Source organism: Lipophrys pholis (assembly GCF_963383615.2).
Source record: "Lipophrys pholis genome assembly, chromosome: 10".
In the NCBI taxonomy this organism is placed as follows: Eukaryota; Metazoa; Chordata; class Actinopteri; order Blenniiformes; family Blenniidae; genus Lipophrys; species Lipophrys pholis.
In genome coordinates, this window is record NC_137640.1 from 17,206,667 (window position 1) to 17,222,791 (window position 16,125).

Sequence of the window (16,125 nt, forward strand, 5' to 3'; positions counted from 1 at the left end):
TAGATAGAACCTTCTGCAATGGTTTAGTTTTTGTTGTGACAAAAACAGGCTCGGTAAACAATATAAGTACATTATTATTGCTACAGAACAATCAACAAGGAGCGTGTCTGCTCACATTCACTGCATTGGCACTCTGAGTAACAAACAAACAAACCCGTGTTTTTCCGTTCAGTGTTGACGCAACCTTGGACCCTGCCAGTGAAGGCCACTGACTGTGCGCCTCTTGAACATTAAGAGTAGAAAAAACAGTCAAATCAAAGACTATATTGTGAGTTGAGCTAAGCTAGTAATTATGAGACCTGTCATTTAAAAAAGGTCACTAACTAAACCTATCACTTAGATGCATGAAGGTAAGGGTCAATCTGTGGATGTAATGGCTTGAAATGGCTTTGTGGTGTAATGAATGCTCTTTCACTCTTGTAAGATTGGTTGTTAAGAAAGCTCAAAAACAATAAATGCTGAGAAAAGAATAGTGGTTACATTATGAACGGAGGACAGGTATGTTATCAGGTATTTAGCCATATAAGAACCCATCTGGTTGGAAGATATACACCAGCAGGGATGAGTCATAGATTTATTACCTTGTAGATAGTCATTCCATTTGCTGATTGATGTTTTTCAGTGATCATCCAGGAAAACGTAGATTTTTTGGGAGAAAGATTAAATCACCCCAAACATGTCTTTAGGCTGACTCTATTGCTTAGCAACCAGGGTCTGTCAACTGCTTGGTTCCTGGTTCATAACGCATATCTTTGTTTCTTTAAAAAAGTCCTTTGCAGTTATTCAAAAGCAGGTTTTCGGGAAGTTTGTTGACCTGACTCACCCAGAAATACATACGGGAACTAGAAAAGTGTGCGAACCATTAGAGCTTTTCAAATGTCCATGACTTCATCCAAAAATGTGTTTTTGTCTAAACTATGTAAAGTCCAGTATATTTTTATATAATTAGTACTGACAGTTCATCACTGTTTGACACAGCTAATACTGACTGTGCTTTCAGAAAAAATGAGACACAGATTCAAGACAGGTGTAGCACACTTCGAAATAAAAATGAATAAATAAACAAGAAAAGCGGAAAATAAAATCTGAACTTTGTGATTCACAAGATGTACCTGCTAATGCAAAACACAACTCACAAAAAAAAGATTTCTTATGATACTTTAGTTGACTTTTGGCTAAGCCCCGTCCCCTTTAGTTACTAAAGGGGGCGGGGTCATACCTTGGACAAGCCGTCGCGGATGACTGCATGTTTCCATGGCAGCTGTCAGAGTTGAAACCAAAATCGGCGACACGGGCAAGACAACTTTTGGAGCCCGTATGAATTTATTGTGTTAAGCAGCAAGGTCAGCATTATGCAAGGAGTGCTATGTGCAAAATGTTCAAGTGGACATGGATGAGAAAAAGCTGCAGTTAAAGACACAGATCTTCAGTGTTTATCAGGTGAGCTCGGTGGCTCGCTTAAGAAAACTCTGGTGTTATATGATTAATATCATAAGACCAGATTGCTTCGATTATACAAGAATTTGCCTTACGTTAGAAAAATAGTAGACATCCTTGTTTGTAGACGCCGTGTTGAGTTGGCTGTGTTGTCCGCTACACAACTTAATCCAGAGGAAATATAGTTTCCGTGTTTTGCTTGGGTTTGGGAAATGGGATGAAATAAACCCCCGTTGTTTTTCCTTTCGGTATAACTCGTATCACTGCTTCATGTGCCCCAGGCACATCGTTTGACCATTGCTGCATCTTAAATGACTGAAATAGCCCAGAAAACAACAAAGGTGTCACTAGCTCTAACGGTTTACTGAGTTTTACGCTGAGAATATCTGAGTTGGCTTTTGTGGTACTTGAAGGCAATTGGTTTGTTTGTGTGCGGGGGGCGGGGCTTAGCCAAAGGTCAATTGAACCTGGAGCAGGTGTTGTACAGAGCCATTGTTGAAGACTTTAATAACTTTGGATGGTCTCCAGTCCTCAGCAAGACAAACTCTTATGAAAACCAAGTCAAATCGAAAAGCATGTGTGATGGCTTGGTGTTGACAACCTGGAGAAGACTTCTACTTTGAAGAACATTAAGAAACAACTGCAAGCCTGCCATTTTTCTAGGAGCACCTTGACAGTCAACAACACAAAACTCAAAATGTTTTGATGTCTTGTGGATTCATGAAACACTGATTTATCGTATTTAACTATTTAGTGCCAGACAGGCCTGTGTGAGTATTTCAGAAACTGCTGATTTACTGGAATTGTCATTGAATAATCTCAAACTTTTCTTTTTCAACATGACATCACGATCTCATCATGAATGTGCAGGCACAATGCTCCCATGTCAAAACAGATCAAAATCTCTGAAAGATGTTTCAATCACCTTATGTAATCTACACCACCAACAATTAAAGCAGTTCTGAAGGCAAAGGGAGATCATCACAGGATTACCAAAGTGTACCTAATAAAGTGGCTAGTAAGTGGGTGCATATTCAGTCAGAATTGTATTTTCAATTATTTCACAAAACTGAGATTTCTATTCTGTCACACTATGTTTCTTGGCAATGTATCTACCGATGTCTATGAAAATGTCAGTTTTGAAAGAACATGTGAGTTGCGTAAAGAACTGTCCATATGCATCCAGTTGCATGGAACCCTACTCTGCTTTATTCTGAAATGTTTGATATTCATGCACTGTTATTTTGTTTGTGGGTTTTTTTGTGTTTTTGTTTTTTTGGTTCGGGGCGGGGGGGTATTTTGTCGACCTGCTGTACTTGCCAAGCAGCATTGCTCTCTGTTTTATTGAGGATTGGTTCACAGAGAGCGAGAGGGAGATTTAATGTATTCAGTGATGAAATATGAACAGGTGAATTAAATTATTCACCAGTTTGTGCTGAACCCTCTGACGACAACATTGTCCCTAGCAGGCCAGAGATGCAGAATACAAAAAGAGGTTTCTGTAGAGTTAGCAATTGTCAAAGGAGTGCTCCACTTTCCTGTTTGTGTATGCACAAAGAACATCAAAGCCTCATCTCAGATTCTCAAATGGATGATCCTAATGTGACACTAGCGAGGCCTCAAAGGCAGAGCAGCAAAGAAACCCTCAGAATAGACAGAGGCGGCAGCTTCCTGAGCTCCCACCCCATCTCTCTCTCTGTCCCTCTCTCTCTCTCTCTCTCTCTCGCTCTCTCGCTCTCTCGCTCTCTCGCTCTCTCTTTCTCTTTCTCTCCCTCTCTCTCTGTCGCTCTCTCCTATTGCATCTCTTTGTGTTTTTATCGTGGCTTCTCTCTCTCTCTCTCTCTCTCTCTCTCTCTCTCTCTCTCTCTCTCTCCTATTGCATCTCTTTGTGTTTTTATCGTGGCTTTGTCTGTCTGATTTCCTTATCTGAGTCTTGAAGTTTCACATACTTTTTTCTGTTCTATGCTGTCGCTCATTCTTTCTCTATTTGATTCTTAATCCAACCCCCCTCTCTCTCTCTCTCTCTCTCTCTCTCTCTCTCTCTCTCTCTCTCTCTCTCTCTCTCTCTCTCTCACACACACACCACCGTCTGTCATTCCTCCTTTTCTCTCACTCTCGCTCTCTCATGATCCCCATTAATAGAGGAGAGGCCAATTTTTCTGTCACTCTTAATGAGATATGGCAAGCAGTCACTGTGGCGCACCTCAGTCCTATACTGCCGCAAATAACAAAACCCAGAGGTTGCATTTCGCCACGGGTGACTTTGGATTGCTATTTTAAAACCAGTCAATAGCTATTGATGAGCAAGATGTGAAGGGGGAAAGGGGCATGCATATTTGATAGAGCATCATATCTTGAGGTGAATTTTAAGTAGCTACACAATGTGGGTGGTTTGTTATGAAGTATTAATGTGCATATACAATAGTCTCTGTGGTTGTTTCCATGTGTCTGCAATAAGAGCTTTACAAGTGGCGCATAAACTGATAAAGTAAGGTAAGAGTTAGCCCCTTTCAAAAAGGGCTCTTGAAACACAACCACGGGGGAAAAGAAGATACAGTACAATGTGAAATACGAAGCATCCGGGGCTTAGTTTCATTACTCTATTGTCAAGGTTCTGAAATTGAAAGGTCCTTATCCTTCAGCAGTGTAAATCCTTTTTGTCTTAGCCCAACAGAGTCACTTCAAATCAGTCCAGGAAAAGGCTTGCCATTATCACTGATGAGATGGAGTGCGACTCTGGAAAGCCAAGTCCCAGGGAAAGTAAACACATCTGCCTTCAAGTTAGAGCGTCCACTGGTAGACAGTTAGTTTGGTTTCTCTTTCACGTCAAATAGAAATAAAAAAGTAGTAGTAGTCTGGCTCTGTGCCAGTGCTGACATGGTAGGTTCTGACAAATTTCAGCATTTTTGAAATGAGCTGGATGGCCATGTCCTCACTGTCTGCCGCCAGTCGTGTCACATCTTTTGGGGTTTTGTGCTGTTAAACCATTAGTGGAGCGTTGTGATCCCTTTGAGTTAAGCACCACTTTAAGCTGTGTGTTAAAAGCTGTGTTAAAACACAAACTGTTGGCTTTGAAGCAGAAAGAAAGCATACTACCTCTTTGTTACTAGTTGTTGGAGTGCTCTTTGTACGTGTGTGTGTGTGTGGCTGTGAGTGTATGGATCTGTTCACACTCTCTGAATAACACAATACCCTGTGAATGAACCAAAAATAACGTGAAAATGCACTCTTAACAAAGGTACAAAGGTGCGAAGAATTGAACCAGATAATTAGAGGTGAATAAAGCAATGGAATACTCACACCTCTTTGTGTCTTTGCATTTTCAGATGGATGTATTGTATCTTGTTTTTCATTAATTGCTGCTGAATCCGAGCTCACATAGTAGTAGTTTGTGCCGTGATTCATTGTCGCTCAGCTAGATTAATTCATAAGATAAACCCCTTCTCCCTGTTGCTTCTTTGTTTTTTCGACATCACTCTGGATCAAATCAAATCTCATAGCACCTACAACAGTGTACTAGTCACAGTTAATGAGGTGTCAGCCTTTCGGAAAAAAATTGAAGTTTAATTGTTTTTTGTATTATCAGTTTTCCTAAATCAAAGCTGTCAGGCTCGAACGGAACTGGCAGCATTTGGGACAGCCTGGATGCACTTGCTCAAGAGAGACTCTAGTTTTATGACTGAATCAAACTAAAGCTGTCATAAACTGTTTGTCTTGCCAATATATTTTTTTATTTAAATCAACAAAACTGGACAAGTGCTCATTAATAAATTCTGCAATTTATCAGACCAAGGTGACCTGACATAGTTTATCATTCTCATTTTGAACAACTCAATTTACTTGTAAATTGTTAATCAACTTTTGTTGTCACTCACTCACTGGTCCAGATGCCAGAACAGAAGCTTGGGGGAGTTTCCTCTGTTGGGTGGCGGGCTAATGCACACTTTGTACATTTCGCATGCTTCATCCATGAGCACGCTGTGTGTTTCATGTAATGATAGGTAACTATGGGCGCTTGTCATTAGGTATTTCATGGTTCTGTTTCATTGCTGCACTGTGACGTTTCAGTTTGTGAATTGTATGATAAACTTTTATCACAGGCATTTATGACCTATGCATGCTCATTGATGGTGGGCGCACTGTTTGCTGTCATGCTACAAAAAAATTTGTTTACAGGCCATATTGTTATTGATGGAGATTGGTGTCATTACAAGTAAACTACATGTAGAAGCTCAACTCATAATTGTAGTGTTACTAGGCAAATACCTGCCCTATTGCTTTTACTAAGGTGTGTTTTTTTTGTGGTATACCATTGGTGTATTTATATATATATACATATATATAAACACCAATAGAAGAGCACCTTCCTCCCTTGTCCAAAGATGTGGAGCATGGGAAAAAAGAACAAACCTCACTGATTGGGGGGCCTCCCTGTGAACCGTTTTGAAAAACAGACCTTAAATGGTGAATTTTAATGCATTCTGGACGACTAAATGTGCATGTGATAAATTGTAGGACCAGTTGATATTGAGCGAACCAAACACCAAATATGTAATAGAAGAACATTCTGGTGCAAAATACAGTCAAAAGTAAAAAAAAAAAAAGAAAGGTTTATAACCACCTTGCTTGGTGGTTTGTGGGGCTGGATTGGAGCTTTTTAGCTCGGCGCTGCGGGCAGGCTATCCGCAGTCCGCTCATTAAGGAGTGTTCACAGTTAAAACCTCCCTGTGCACAACGATTCAATTCAATTCGACTTTATTTATAGAGCACCAAATACAACACAGCCATCTCTTGGTGCTTTTATCAGAGAGAAACCCAACAAATCCACATGAGCGACCGTGGAAAGGAAAAGCTCCCTCGAAAAGGAAGAAACTTTTGCAGAAACCAGACTCCCCGGCCCGAGCATGGGGGGGAGAACGACAGACCCTGATTCAGGAAGGGAGAGGGGGGTAGAAGCACAGAGAGGTTGATGAGAAAGAGGTAGAAGGAGAGAGGCTGAAAGGCAGAGAGATGGATAGGGAGAGAGCGGTCGAAAGAGGGGTAGCGTTAAAGAGAGGTTGAGATGTAGAGACAGATGATTTTTTTGTATCTTGCGCTATCTTCATTTATAAGTGATCAAGAACACTGAAATATAGCTCACAGTGGAAATGCATCCTTACATTCAGTCCCGTATGCTGCAGCTTCTTGTATGATAGTTTCAACATTTATTCTTGATTAAGAATAATGGTATTTGCATGTTCTTGTAAGAAAAACCATTCCCGTCTCAAACAAGTAGAGCTTGACCCACTTGCTTTTTGCAATTATGTTGTTTTGGAGGGATTAGCTACCTCAGCATTATCCTCATCACTGCTCAGATTCATTGAGAGCTCCCTCGGCACCATTAGCTGTTTTCGGTCCCTCTACCACCCCACATTTCCTCATCACTGATACTAATTGCGGATTTAACTAAGATTCAATGTTTATGTGCATGTTTGATAAGTGCGATATATTTTGAACATACATTTTAACGCGCATGCATGCACAGCGTATGACTGAGCGGCGTTATAAGACTCACCACACTGGCAAACCCAATTACAACTGCCTATTTCTGGAAGCGAACTTCAGTAAAAAGACTGAGGCCATTCACTCCAATTTTCTGAGGAGTTCCAGCTTAATTGGTCAAGCTCTTATCCCCCAGCCCACCTCAGCTTAGCCCCCCGAGGAGATTTACTTTGCCTATACCTCTGCCTTCATTCCCCCCCCCCCCCCCCCCCCCCCCCCGAGCAGTAATCGGAAGAGAGTGATGGGAAGAAGAAAGAGTTACTCTCACTCTTTCCATCACTACTCATCCTCCCTCAGGCGGGAAAGACAGTACTGGCTAGTTTGTTAATGAACGCTGTGTTCATTTGTCCCGCTTATCAATCACTGCATGTGTAGGTGTCATTCTGACATGTCTCCTCATCTGCCATTGTTGTTGATGATGTTGTTTGTTTCCTCACTGTGTGATTGTACCTGAGTCAGAGAGAAGAGATGCAGGAAAATGGAAGCTAAAGGTGAAACCTGAAATGTAAGGGATGTGCGATCACAGCTACAAAAACAGAAGAATAATTTTAAATATAAATGGGGTGGTAGCATTATATAACGTCCATTTTTGTTGGAGTTTACTCCCTCTTTTATTTTGATTTATTTTTCATTATGAAACGAAACTGAATTCTGGCACTGTTCAGTGACTGCTACATTTTCAGTAATAAAACTGTTTAGGTGAATGTACTCTGAAATATTTTTGAGGTGTTTTAATTTTCAAATACTCGCGTATCAAAATATGCCAAATAAATGTGACCTCGTAAGGTTTCAGTATTCTTTGTTTTCCCCAAAAGCACCCTTGCAGTGTTGTACCATTCACCTATCATTGTGAATGCCTGCATTTCCATATTTAAGCAATCAGGGAAGCCATTAACATTTTCCTGTTGCAATGTGATGGGGAAATGTTTGGTGCCGAAGCTGAGTGTTCATCTTGGAGCCCAGTGGGCGATGGACTTTATATACCCACCCACACTCCACCCACCTCGCCTCCTCCTTAAGGAGGCAAGATGCACCGCGAGTGGCATTCATCCCTGGATGACTGATCCCAATGTGGGCCCACAGGATGATACATACCATGGCTTGCGTTAAAAATGACATAGGACAGATAAATAATTAGCTGGCTCGTGAGTGAACGCAGCCTTTAACAGTGACAGGTCCATCATCATAGAAGGGGAGTGAGAAATACGTTTAAAAATAGCTCAGCAGTTCACACAAGGAACGTGTCGCTGCATGAACAATGGCTTGATAATGCACTCAAATGGAGTAGTGAAGATAAATTGGACTCCTGCGATGGCTCAGACAACACGCCATGGTTCCTTTATTGTTTTGCTTTACTTTAATCTAAGGGATGCTGCACTGGAGAAAAGTATAAAATAAAAGCATGGTGTTATCTTGCGATCTGCTAATCGCTATCATTTACTCAGCAAGTATCTCATAAAGTGCTGAGATAGGACCCTTTAAAATGGCAGTCTGGGAACCTGCATTTGCCACCAATTTGCATTTCTGTTCAACTTCACCTGCCTTATATTTTTCAAAGATTTCTTTTCTCCAATCAAACCTTATGTTTCACTAAACTTCAGTAAATTATCTGTCGTCTCTGTGTTAGAAAAGCAAACCCACCAACCTAAGGTATGTGTGTTGTGCTTCAGTATTGTAATGGACTTGATTCTGGACAACTCATGAAATACGGTTTCTCCAAATCACCTCAGATAAATCTCTCATATTATCCCTTTTCCAAAGAACAAGGACAATACTAATCCGTGAAATGAAATAGCTGTTGAAACTAATGGGTTTTATCTCACAAGTTGAGCAGGAGACCGACTGCCATACACTGCACGTGAAATGACGCGTCGCTCCTGAATGAAAGAAAGGGTCCAAGTCAGTGTGCAGCTATGAGGGGAGAGATTGCATGTCAAAAGATAGTTCCACTGTAATGGAGGAATGTCTGCAAGCCCATGAAATGATTCACTGGTGAATTCATGCTCAAGTATTAATCAGATACCAACCGTATGCCTTTTTGAAGAAAGAATTGAAAAGACACTGTCTTCACATATCGGCTCCCCCAGGAGTACTTAAAGTAGAAACATTTGTGGAAGAAAAGATGAATTCAACCATTTTCTCATCAGTATACTGAGGGGAAAGGCTTGTGATTTCCCATATAATACAGCCTCTAACAAATGTCCCCTTTGAATGAACACGTTCTATTGTTGTGGGCATAACAAGCACCTGTTAAACAGCAACAACTGCTATTGGAGCTGACAGCATACCTTGAGAGCAAGGCGTGGAGCCTTTTGCCCCCTGAAGTGAAAGTGACTACATTGAGTTCCAATGTGAAGGGATTAAAAGGGAGATCCTAAGTAGGCCTCCGCACGATTGCATGTCTTAGATACAGGAACACACGGCAACAACATAAAGTAATATACCCTTTTGTGCGAGTATAGCTGAGATGTACTCATGGCTGCCGCGGTTTCAAAGAAGGTGGCCTGTCCAGTACCTTTTGTAGGAAGCATAGTTGCAAATGCAAGTTGTCCTGTTGATGTGCTACAACTGTGGCGTTTGAATGAATCGCATGAGCCTGAGTGCTGCATCATTTGCAAGCGATCTCTCATGGTCAAGAACAGCTTTGCTTTGGTTTGCTTTCTGCGTCGCCACATGCATCTGTGGACTCTGCTTTCAAGTGAGTCACCGCACAAAGCTGGTCACAGCTTATCCTGAATTAAGTGCCTGTTTACCCAACAGAATGCCTTGTTATTTATCTATTTATCTATTTGTCACAAACTTTGGATCAAATAGACGGTGATGTTTACATTACAGCCGTATTTTTATACCAGACTAGTTGGCACGAAGATCATTGAGTCTTGGTACAAAGTCGGCTGGAGCATCTTTACTGCAATGTGCAATCGAATGTAAGCTCCACACAGACACTTAAGAAGTAAGAAACTCAAGCAACTTTAGTACTTTGACATACTGGACTGAACATTTCCCAATGTCACGTTACTCCATTTCACAAATGCCACCAGTGGCTGAGCCTGAAAAGAGTTCATACGGTAATCAGATTGAGACGTGGAGTAACCTTCCCAGAGGGATCAAAGACTCAGAGTTTCCTCACACCTTTGTCATTTCATACAATGTTAAAAGGACAAAAAAAAAAAAAAAAACTGTCCTAAATCTTTGGAGAGGAACAATAAAATGTAATTGATGTGATTTAGGAGCTACCTAGATGGAGCAGATAAAATGATGGGTGGGACCTGTGTGAAATTTTGAACCATCAAACAGGGAGGACCACTTGTTTGTTACAACAAGTGTCATGAAACCCCCGGAAGCTTTTCAGCAGCCCCATCCCCAGGAACGTCTTTTTAATTTAACAATTTTTGTTGTTGTTTGTTGTAGCAGTAACTCTGCGGATATGAGGCAGTCCACGAAATAAAACGTGTTGTTTATGCGCAAGTGGAAGTTGCATCTTGCCACAGAGACATCAGTCCTGATGCACGGAGAGGATTTGTCACCATTCCCTGTCCTTTTGTCCTTGCATGCATTACTCTTTTTTTTTTTTTTTTTTAGGTCTCCATTCTGTTAATAATACATGAATGTCCTCTTTCCCTCCCCCTCCCTCTCCCCCCTCTCCTTCCCTGTAGCAATTATTGAACCCACCACCACTAGTGCTGTCTCAAGCCCAGGTCAGTATATGTCACCATGCTGTACACCAAATCAGCAAAGAGGGCTGCTGCCTCATACTAACCTGAGCTGAAATCCTCTCCTCCATCTTGATTTGTTTCAATTGGCTGGCTGGAATGCCTGTTGGGTGTACAGCTTCATTGTATGTCCACTTTTATTTGCATATTATTTTTGGATTGGCTTTTACAGTCTGGCTACATATACTTCCTGCAGCCTGTTTCATCACAACACACCGCCCCCCCTTTCTATCATTACAACTTGCACTCCCACCACCCCCACTTGGAGCAAAACAGTAGCATCATCAAGTGGCTGTTCCATATATTCTTTTGGGTCTTCTCATAGTGCTGATGGCTTCTTCTTGTTCTCTTTATGGCTGTCTCTCTGCCTTTGTCCTGCTCTTCAATACTACCTAATGCAGTATAATGAAAGCTAGGACTCTGCTGGTGGTAAAGGGTTTGGGTTTGGAGCTTGCAAGATGGAGTACCTGCTGCTTTTATACTTTTATCTTTCCCTTTCTGCCACCCTCTGTCAGTTCCTCTCATAATTTTCTTATATTGTCCCTCCCCTTTTCCTCTGTTCTTTACTTTTTTTTTTTCTGGAACGATCAGTTGCCACCCTGCCATCATCTTTACCCTGATCTTCAGCTAGTCAGACCAACATTGTCAATATGCCCCCCCCCACCCCCACCCCCACTATATTCTGCAGCTTCCATATTACAGCCCAGAGTAATCCCCTGCACTGGGTCGTCTTTTCTCCCTGTCTTATGCTTTTTAGCAACTTATGTAATCCTCGTTGCTGGTTACATTATGTTTTGCTTAATGTTGCTCATGCGCACAGAGAAACCGCACGACAAAGGCTTCCTCTGGCACACACATACGCCATGGATGCTGCAGGGAAAACATGATGAAAGATTCAAACCTGCTCATAAATGCACCTGCGCTTAAAGTACATATGTAATCATGTGTGAGCAATTATGCTGTTTGATTTATCTCCTGAGCGTTTTTTGTGGCTTCCCATCCAGCTCTGCAGATAGACACCACTCCCTACCTGCCTACCTGAGCCAAATATAATTATCCATGGAGATTCTGACAGATAGCAAGTTAAATAAGCTCAGCAGCAAGAAGCGGTCCTGGCATGGCCCTGAACTCTCATTTGATGTAACGCTTGCAGAACAAATGACAATTTCATGGTCCAAAGGAACACCGATGGTTTCAATCGTAGAGATAAACTCACTCAGTCAGCGACTGTTCTTGTTTTGTTCCACGTTGTATTTGGAGGTAATTTTTTGATGGCACCCTTGCTAAGTGGCTTGGTACAGGGGAATTCTTTTAGATCAGAGTAAACAAATATATTTCTTTTTTAATTGTAAATTTTTTTTTTTTCCTCCCAACCATTGCATAATAAGGTTTATTAATGAATTTCTGCAGGTTATAATCTGCTTTTATTTCCCTGCTGAATGGTTTTGGAAGGATGTGGTCCCAAAGTGGGAAATTAATTTTAATTCTGTAAGGTGAGTGAATCGGAAGATCTGAGGTAGAAAGATTTGTTCATGCACCACAGCGCTTGCAGAGTACGTTTCACTTCATTGATCAAGGGCAAATGAAAAGAAGAAAAAAAAAAGAAAAGAAATCGCTGAAAAAACAACGATAATAGGAAACATCAGTCATTATGCCTTTATTTTGAACCTTGTGCCAGTATTACATTTAGATTTAAAAAAAAAATGTTGACAAGTTAATTGCCTTGTTTTCATACTTTTTTGAGTCAGCGTTTCTATAATCATTTTAAAAATCCAATTGAACTCGCGTGTTTATTAATTAATGTTTGTTTTTTGTTTTTTTTGTTTTTTTTAAGTTACTCGACCAGAAAAAAAACCTTTCAAATATATATTCCACAAAAGGTATCACTTTTGCACAGAGAATTAACCAATACAACCCATGACCACAACTTTCCAACCCACAGTTACCGAAATCTATCGCACCAAACTTGATATCTTTACAAACAAACTGGAATTTGTAGCCATCAAACTGTGTTTATGGTTTGCTGACTGACGTCATCTTTGGAATCCTTTTCTGAATTTCTGAAAGAAAGAGTTTTCACGTCACGGGATTGGTCTTAAATGTTTTGAAATTGATTTATGATCTTTCAAATTGCAAAGCGAGATCTCACGACGTCGAGCGTACAAACGGGATCTTGTGCACACAGTTCCGTGACGCTAAGATGTCAACAAACCGAGGATGTTCGTTCGTTCGAATTTAAATGCTACAAATACATATTTGTGCGAATGTAATGAAGAATTTCCTCCAGAAAGGTATTGTCAACGTATTAGAGATGCATATCAACAACTAAAACTGGGTCCTAAAGGTTTGATTTTTCCCGTGTGGATTCTGGTAGAGTAACTTAAATTCCACCAAAACCTATCCGTCTTTTAAACACACTTTATACAACTCAGGGTCGCAGAGGCTGGAGCCTATTCCAGCCCACCATGGACAAAAGGGAGAGTGTCCTCTTGACAAATCTCCAGTCTATCGCGTGACTAACACAGAAAGAAAAGAACACACTGCTTTTCATTGCTTTTGGGCAATTTAAAGTCATCAGTCTACCTGACAACCATGCTTTGATCATAAAAGGAAGACCACAAACCTGCACAGTCACCAGGGCAACGCGCAAACTCCACAAAGAAAAGGCCTTAGTCCAGAACCTGAGCAATTGTGTTGTAACTGTGACACCATCATGGTGCATCACTGAAAAAAACGCTTAAGGCAGATTCTAATAAACCAAAGAAATGATGGCTGGTGTACAAGAGTAGAAGACTTTCAGTTTAGAAGCCAGTTGTTTTACAGAAATATGATCAAATGATAAAAATCTGACTTTTGAGACACCAATATTCAGATGGATCCCATAATGATGGACGGAATTGTCATCACGTGCAAAAAGCCACTGAAAGTTTGCACTCCCCTATGAATTGTTTCTGGCTATATATCATTTTTAGGGGGCGTGCTGATGATGAATGAAACGGCTTAGTAAGTTCTGAAGGCGATCCACTTTCATTTTTGGAGTCAAAATGGACAGTTTGAAGAACAAAGCAGTGATAAGAATGATGAGCACCATCCGGAATAATCCCGCCCACTCACTCTGATGAACTATGGCAGATGGACAGCGCATTCAGCCACCAGCGTGTCTCACCAAAGAGCAAGATAAAGTGCTTCAGGCATTCATTTGTGCCCACTGCCATCCGGCGCCACACAGCAACTGTGACCACAGCCTAAGCCAGCTGTGCCCCCTTACCACCACCCTCAGCCAACTCCCACTCAGCCAGAGCTGTCACACTGACTGCTCTCATCTCACTTGCTCCAATGTCCAGGTCTGTGGCTGACCACTGAAAATAAACTTTCTGACCATCTGTTGATGTTAAACATTTTTTTTTTTTTTTTTTATCGTGCGTTATTCTGTGGGAGCTGCGGTTTTTATTAACAATATAAGTAATAAAAGAATAGTGTCTTGGGAAATATTTGTTTTCTTGCCAAGATAAGGGCGTATGGCATTACTCTCATGTCTGCGTTAAATATATAGCGCTTCAGTTTCACATATATTGGATTGGAAGCAGGGGGAAACTAACTTGGCTCTGTCTGGAGATAGAATACAATTCCTTTATCAGCAGACCACACAATATTCTTGACTGATAACATGTTGGGCTATTATAGGTAATACTGGAAGCTTTGTGTGTGTGTGTTTGTTTGTTTGTTTGTTTGTTTGTTTATAGCATTGTTTAATGCAGATCATGTAGATGTTATGTGTGATACACCACTCCTACTACTATACGTATATATATATATATTTCTGATGGTTAATATTGTGGCTTGTTTCCATGATTACCATGAAGTATATATTTATGTGTTATATTATTGACTTAATTATTTAAAAAAAACCACTGTTCAAACCAAATGGAATATGTTAGATGTAGTCAAGTGAACTGTTTATAATCTATGTACCTCTCTATGGGTTCAGCGGATAGGGTTTTAGTAGCTTTGTACTTATGAAAGTGGAATTACTCCACGTATCTAGATGAAAACAGAAATGCAGTGTTAATTACAGTCTTTTTTTCAGTGGTAATTCAGTCCGATAAACACAGTTTAAGTCTTTTAAACAGGTAAGGAAGACCTCTGGGGCCAGATTCAATTGAGGTGCGAGTGTTAACCATTGTGCCACCGTGCAGACTTACATATTTATATAACACATGTAATTACATCTTAAATTATTAAGTAGTCTTTCAGTATTGAACAATAATTTCATTGACACAAGATATGCAAGCTGTTGTGTTTTAGTTTTTCCAAATTAGAATATTTAATAGATTCGGAGAGGAAACAAACTTAACCCTAACCCTCTGCGATTGAGTAAATGCACACGCTTAGTGCAGATGGATGCAGAAACACTGTGCAATACAGTTAAGCAAGTGACATCCAGTCATGCTCAAAGACATCTTTAAAGAGTTCTGAGCAGGCTGACCTGGTTTGAGTTTGTATGAAGGTGGCAAAAACAAAAGATCAAGTTCACGTTGACAGACAATTTATTATTGAGGACAGGAGAGGAGCTGTAGTCACAAAGGCAAATCAACTTGTGTCTCCTTAAGGAATATAAATTTGCATCTATGTGAAGGATGTAAATAAACATGGTTGGAAAGTCTGATTGACTGTACTTATCATGGGTAGCTCATTCTTGTGCAAAATGTGGACACGGATGGAAGTATTGAGGATAGTTCATCAGGTGAAATGAGAATGGTCAGACAATGTTTTAGGGATTGCATTGAAAAGGATACTTTGAAAAAACCCACTGTACATATACCCTTGGTATATACCCACCCTCTATACGTCCACCATCTTGGGAGGACGCATAGGAAGTATAGACCAAGAAAGCACTGCAGGGCTAAATTCTCGAACCCTTAAAAGAGGGGTTCTCGGCTGGTGGCGTTCTCTGGACGTCTTAGAGGGAACGTTCACTGCAATTAAAGGCAAAGTTATCCTGAGTTGTTAACTTATTGCTGTAATGGACCATTTGCCTCACAATGTGGTCTCTTCCAGGATGAAAATACCTCCATCCACAGGGTCAGAGAGGTATCAAGACATCCACCCAGTCGAGCACCGATAGCAGATGTTAGACTGATGTGTCAGAAAAGAGTCTCTAATGAGGGGAATAGCTTTCGGTGTTCATCTGTTCAGTAAAGACATTACGGAAATAAAAGATAAATAAATTAAACAAATTGAGATCTTCTGTGCTAGCTCAACACGAAATTGACATTATATATTTTTATCCCTTTTAATTTGTTGCACTTTTATTCACACTTGTTAGATAGCCTCATACAGAAAAGGGAAACCATCTGTCGCTGCTACTTGAGAAGTTCTTTTTTTTTTTTATCTACCGCTGAACTGAAAGTTTACCCTGCTTATGTACAAATGG

At 40.6% G+C, this 16,125-nt stretch overlaps 1 protein-coding gene across 1 annotated transcript in view; it reads left to right on the plus strand.

Moving 5' to 3' along the window:
• Nucleotides 1–16,125, plus strand: part of negr1 (neuronal growth regulator 1) — a 141,958-nt gene that overhangs the window by 96,221 nt on the left and 29,612 nt on the right. The window lies entirely within an intron of this gene.